Below are 7,035 nucleotides of genomic sequence, written 5' to 3'. Positions count from 1 at the left end.
ACATGCACGGATGCATGCATGCACAAAGAAAAACCCACCAAAAAAACTATGAACAGGTTTTGCATTTTGAGAACTACTAGACGACGTTGATGATGATGATGATGATGAATTATCAACCTTTTTACTACTACTACCACTACCACCACCACCACTACTACTACTACAACTACTACTAACATTACTACTGCTACTACTCGCAGATGGAATTTTAGTAACAGTTTCTCTAGCTGTATTTTTAGTAGTATCATCAAATGTATCATTGCTATCATTAATATTATTATCAGCAGCAGCAGTAGTAGCTGCAGCAGCTGCAGGGGTAGAAATAGTGGTAGTAGCGTCAGCTGTAGTAGCAGCTTTAGTATTTTTCTCGTGGTTCATTTTTGCCTTTTTATCTTTAGCCATAGTTTGACAGCTTGTAACATCAAAATTGTTGTTAAAGTCATTATCATTAATGCTGTCATTATTATTATTGTTGTTGTTATTGTTACTATTATTATTATTGTTTTTATTACTTCTATCAACATCATCATCATTGTCTGGAGATTTCATGGACTTTCTTGGATCTGTTTGTGTGTGTGTGTGTGTGTGTTAAAATTACTCATAGCCTTGAATATACGTCAGAATTTTTAATAACTAATTAATATTAATTACAAAATTTGCATATTTAATGAACATTCATGAATCACGGATACTGATTAACTAATTATACCTAGCTAATATAAAACTTTATTGTTTTCCATGAATATTAATCATCTAATTAACACAAAGCATGAAAGATAATTATCTAATTAACTCAAAACATGAATACTAATCATCTAATTAACATAAAACATGAAAACTAATCACTTAATTAACATAAAACATGAATACTAATCATTTAATTAATATAAAACATGACTATTAATCATTTAATTAACATAAAACATGAATACTAATAATTTTAATAAACAAATTAATATAAAGCATGAACACTAATCATTTAATTAACATAAAGCATAAATATTAATTATCTAATTAACATATAGCTTACATGTCTTTCTTAATGGAATTCCATCCCTAAGTACTGTGACATCACCACTGTTACCATCATAATTTACTGATGACTTCATTCTGATTGCCGTCTGTGTGTGTATGTGTGTGCGTGCGTGTGTGTGTGTGAGTAAGAGAGAGAGAGAGAGAGAGAGAGAGAGAGAGAGAGAGATGGTGCACTTTTAAATGTATGTTTGAATGTATGTGTGCGCATGCGTATGTATTATGTGAGTGTTTAGTTAGATGTATGTGAGTGTGCTTACTTATGTGCGTGTGTGTGTTTACTTATGTGTGTGTTTGTGTGTGTGTATGTGTACAGTCATACAAAGTATGTATGTGTGTGTGTGTGTGTGTGTGCATGTGTGTATGTTCTGATATATGCACATGCACATATGTACACGTGTGATGCGTGCGAAGAGAGGAGAAAGAGATTCAACTGAAATGTACAATGATAATGGTACATGATCAAATAAGAAAGCATGATGTCCCCTGAATAATGTACATTAAATATTGAGTCAGTTTCTAATTTATTAAATGTCACAATCCTTTTTCCACACAAACTAAGCTATTCAACTTTGATACCCATCAATTTATGATCAATTTCAAGTTATAAAATATTTTAAAAAATCAATAAACCCCCCCCCAAAAAAAAACCCTAAAAATAAAGAAATACAAAAGTTGAGATAATAAAAAATAGTTAATGAAAACCAAATCATAAAAATATTACAAGTTCACTTGTTGTAATTCTAGGCCCTGGTTTACAAGAAGATGATGATGATGATGGCTGTAGAGATGATGATGATGATGGTGGTTGTATAGATGATGATGATGGCTGTAGAGATGAACTGTCCTTCTTACCATCTGTACCACCATCATTCTCCTCATCGTCATCATCACTTTCGAGAATTCTCTTTGCTCTTTTAGCCCGACGTTTCTTGCTACTGCAATTGAAATCATCATCTTCGCTCTGGACACAGTCGCTGTTGTGCTGATCATTGTCACGGTCTTCTTCTTCTTCCTCTTTGGCAGTTTTGGCCTTTTTCACTGGTGTTGAATCTGATTTTCTCTTGACAGATCTTGAAAAATTTCAAAATTTTTTTATAAATTTCAAAAAATTTTCTATAAATTTCAAAAAATTTAATAGTTTTTAGCTGAGAAAAAACTTCTTGCAACTTGCATTACTCCCTAGGAGTCTAAATATGCTACTGGCAAACTAAGAAAGTGAGAGAGTAATTTAAACTAAACTAACTTATCAATCTACCAACCAACCAGCTAACAAGCAAACCAACCAAGTGATCAATAATTAAATGAAAAGTTCTGAAATCATTTTCACATGTCAGGAGAATGTGACATTCCCTTGATTTTTAATTAATAAATAATAATAAATACTTACTAATTATAAAATTTTTTTTTTTATTTTTTTATAATCTCAAGTTTTGTATTTCTCAAATTTATTATTTATTTATCAAAGTTTTTTGAAAAAGATCTATAAAATTAAAATTAAAGACAAAGAAAATTAAACATCTTTAATTTTAAAGATGCTTTTTTTTCACCTAATTACAACCAATCCCAATTCAGCCTCACTTCAAAAACACATCTATCCAGCTAACTTGTTTGTAGGTTGCAAATTAACAGTAGATGCAGACGGCGTTCCCTCGGCTTCTTTCTTCTTTTGTCGAACAAAAAATGATCTATAATTTTTATAATTTAATAATAGTCTATAATGTCTATATCTATAATTTAATATAGTATTTATTATTATTATCATTTTATTTAGTTATTATTATTAGTTATTTATTAGCTGCCGTTAAAATTCTTTAGTTTTTGCTCTACTTACTAACCTAATTTTCAATTTTCTTACATTTTAGCATTACATATAATATGCTACAATAATTATTATTATATGATAATTAATATTACAGAATAATTGCTATTGAATAATAATAGCCATGCGCAATCATACATTGGAATTGTAGATGATTGGAACATTACATAATATAATATAATCAATCTTCGTTATATAATATTAACATAATATAATTTTATAATTATATATCATCTAATTTATTTTATTACAAACTAGGCAGGGTAAACGTCGAGTTTCATGCCTAATGCAGTTAATTATGCACAATGTTTAGCTGTAAAAAAGTTAATTTAATCATTCAATGTTTAAAAGTTGAAAAACTTTTAGGATTAGCCATTAGACTATTAGAGTTCGAATTAGGTTAGTTTTTTAACTTTTAAAAATTAAATTAACTTTTTTATGGCTATCTATTCTATAGCAAGCAGCTCTGCTATAGATAGCAATAGTGAATTATTATATCAATGCTAGGCCTGAAACTTGGTCTTTACCCAAACTGGAAGCTGACTAGAAAGTAGGTAACAATCATATTCATTTTTTTTATTCAAGACAACTTCATTTCATTTTATGGTAAAATGTGTAAAGTAAAGTAAATCTCATTTTAAATAATTCTATCTCTATCTAATAGGAATTTTGAGTCCAGTCTCTAGTCTTCTAGTCTAGTCAGGTCTTAGTTGAGGCATCACCTTTTGAAAAAATCACCAAAAATAATGAAAACAAACAAAACTAACATACGCTATCGACTTTTGGGACATCTCAGTCGGAAAATTACGACTCAGAAATGACGACGAAGATAAAAGTATAATTAAAATCTTAACCCCACTTTAGCCGCGCTTTTAAAAAAGAACTAAAAGTAAACCCAATAAAACGCGCGCAATGTATCCAAGAATGATGGGCGGGTAGAAAGCCACACAAAAAAAACACAAAGCACACACACACACACACACACATACATTCACACACATTAACAGACATACATACACACGCACAAAATACATACATTAAGGCGTTTCTGGCGCAGTGTACTGCGCAAATGACATTATTATTATTATATTATTTTCATCATCATGAAAAACATCATACAGGCAGATACACACACGCAAAACTGAAACACAAACACACAGTGGCGGACCTAAAAGGGTCGGGGGCACTGGCCCACATTGTGAATTTTTTAATAAGTGAGAAAAAGAACCGTTTTTTGAGTAAAAAACGACCAAAATTGAACGTGATAAACAAAAAAAGTCGTCAGGACCATTCCTTACAGGACCATTCTTTACATGATCATTCTTTACAGGATCATTCTTTACAGGACCATTCTTTACAGGATCACTCTTTACATGATCATTCTTTACATGATCATTCTTCACAGGACCATTCTTTACATAGTCAAACTTTCGTGCCACAAGGGCCGCACACCACACGACCTACTTTTGTGGTTCATATGTATGCCGATGAAAATACCGCAAATCATATTATCCAGTAAGATAATTGATTAAATATTCAATTAAAAACTAATTATAATATTATTGTTAATAATAATATCGGAAAGGAAAGAATCAATATTATATCATCAAATCATATATATATATATATATATTTATAGTGTATAAATAATTTGGTATCTGAGAACCTCATACCAAATTATATATATATATATATATAAAAGAAAAAAACAAACCATTATACACAACAGCGATTAAAATCTGCATTTTAGCGAAAAATTATTATTTTGCAATGCAAATGCAGAATACATATGCGTGTATGAATATATATATATATATATATATATATATATATATATATATTTCAAAAATTCAACACTACTTTCAACATTGTTCAACTTTTTTATATTTCTTTTTATTTTATTAATTTCAATAACAAATAAAAAGAAATATAAAAAAGTTGAACAATGTTGAAAGTAGTGTTGAATTTTTGAAGTGTTGCGTTAACAACAGTCTGTTACCAATATATATATATATATATATATATATGTGTGTGTGTGTGTATGTGTTTGTGTACGTATATGTGTGTGCGTAAGTGAGCCTTTGGATAAAAACAAGGGCTATGGAAGCTATACGGTTTAACTCCGTCTGGGCAATTATTTGTTACAGGTATTGAAGACTCGTACAGCAGGAAATTCATTAGATACTTTTTAAAATACAGAATTTATTAATATTTTCTAGAATACAGAATTTATAAATATCTTCTAAAATACAGAACTTATTAATATTCTCTAAAATACAAAACTTATCAATATTTTCTAGAATACAAATTGAATTAAACCTATATATTCGGCAACAATGGAATATTTTACAGTACGTATCAATAATAATTTGCAGCCTTGGTGTGTCACCTGTTCTTTGTTCATGTGTAAGTGTGCATGTATAGGTCAACGTAGGAATAATAATTAGGTGCATGTGAGCTTTAAAACTGGGAAAAAACTCATCGATACAATAGCGAATGGCAAAAATTTATTGAAATAATACATCTAAAAAACGGTGTAATTAACTCTTCTTGGTAATAATAATAATAATATCTCATCTTATTAATGACACCCTCAACATTAAAATGTTTTTGTAATAATACAGTACGACATGTAGTAGTAAGTAATAGTAATCGAATAGTCACATCAAATTTTAAAATGTTACTAACACAAACAAAGCACACACGCACTAAATTTAGTATGGTGAAACATGGGATAGACATTAAAAAAGACACACACACACACACACATATATATATATATATATTAAAATGTAGCCATTTAAAAATATAACACACGAATGACGAACGTAATATGAGGAGAAAATGCGACGTAGAAAATAAATTGGAGAAAAATAATTTAAAATAACATCCATCTCTCTTTTGTATCTTTGATTCTCTTTCCGGAAATCATAGCAGTGGCGGAACACGTAAACCAACAATATTATTATTATTATTGAATTTTTATGAAAAAAAAAAAAAAAACTCGCGACGCATACAGACACCAGTGGATTTTAAAAAATAATAATGGAAAAACAAATCAATAACAATAATATCGAAAATGATATCAATATATCATAATAATAATATCCAATGATATCTATATCATAATAATCCAATCCAGTGATATCTATATCGATATAACATCATAATGATATCCAGAGATATCTATCTATATCGATATAACATCATAATGATATCCAGAGATATCTATCTATATCAATATATCATCATAATAACAATACCCATTGATATTCATATCAATATAACATCATAATGATATCCAGAGATATCTATCTAAATCAATATATTATCATATTAATACCCAGAAAAACTGTTTGAACGGCTAAACTTAGAAAAGAAACAAGTCAATCAATCAATCAGTCAACTGAATAATCAATCAACCAATCAACTAATCAACCAACAAATCAATCAACCAACCAATCAACTAATCAACCAACAAATCAATCAACCAACCAATCAACTAATCAACCAATCAATCGATCAACCAATCAATCGATTAACCAACCAATCGATCAACCAATCAATCAACAAACCAACCAACCAATCGTAAAATAATGGTAAGCAGAACTCTTTACTAAAATCTAAGCTAGCACCTACGTTATTACAAATGGATTCACACACACGGATTATAAGTGATCAAATCGGAAACAAGAAAAAACCGAAAAAGGTAATGTAATTAATCTTTTTTTTTCATATAAATAAACGCGCTCCGTAAAATTCAGTGCAATGAAAAAAAAAAAATAAGTTTTTCTTTCAAAAATAAAAAAAAAATGTTAGTTTTTTTGGACTCATTTGTATCCGTTCTCAAAATTAAACCTCATCATAGGATTAGCACGGCAAACACACACACACACACACACATTTAGTGAGAAAAATGTTCAAATTTAAACGTACTCCTTCCTCCTTGTTAAATTCATTAATTAATTAACTGTAATTACACAGAACAGTAGCAGCTATAGCAAAAACATTGACTACAACGAAAACGATAAATGTGACAGATAGATAGATAGAGATAGATAGATAGAGATAGATAGATATAGATAGATAGAGATAGATAGACAGATAAATAGATAGATAGACACACAGATAGATAGACATCGCAACTTATGCATATAAAGACACACATAGGGGATCCTCAG

The sequence above is a fragment of the Helobdella robusta genome (assembly GCF_000326865.2).
Source record: "Helobdella robusta unplaced genomic scaffold HELROscaffold_90, whole genome shotgun sequence".
Classification (NCBI taxonomy): Eukaryota; Metazoa; Annelida; class Clitellata; order Rhynchobdellida; family Glossiphoniidae; genus Helobdella; species Helobdella robusta.
This window is presented reverse-complemented; position numbering follows the sequence as displayed.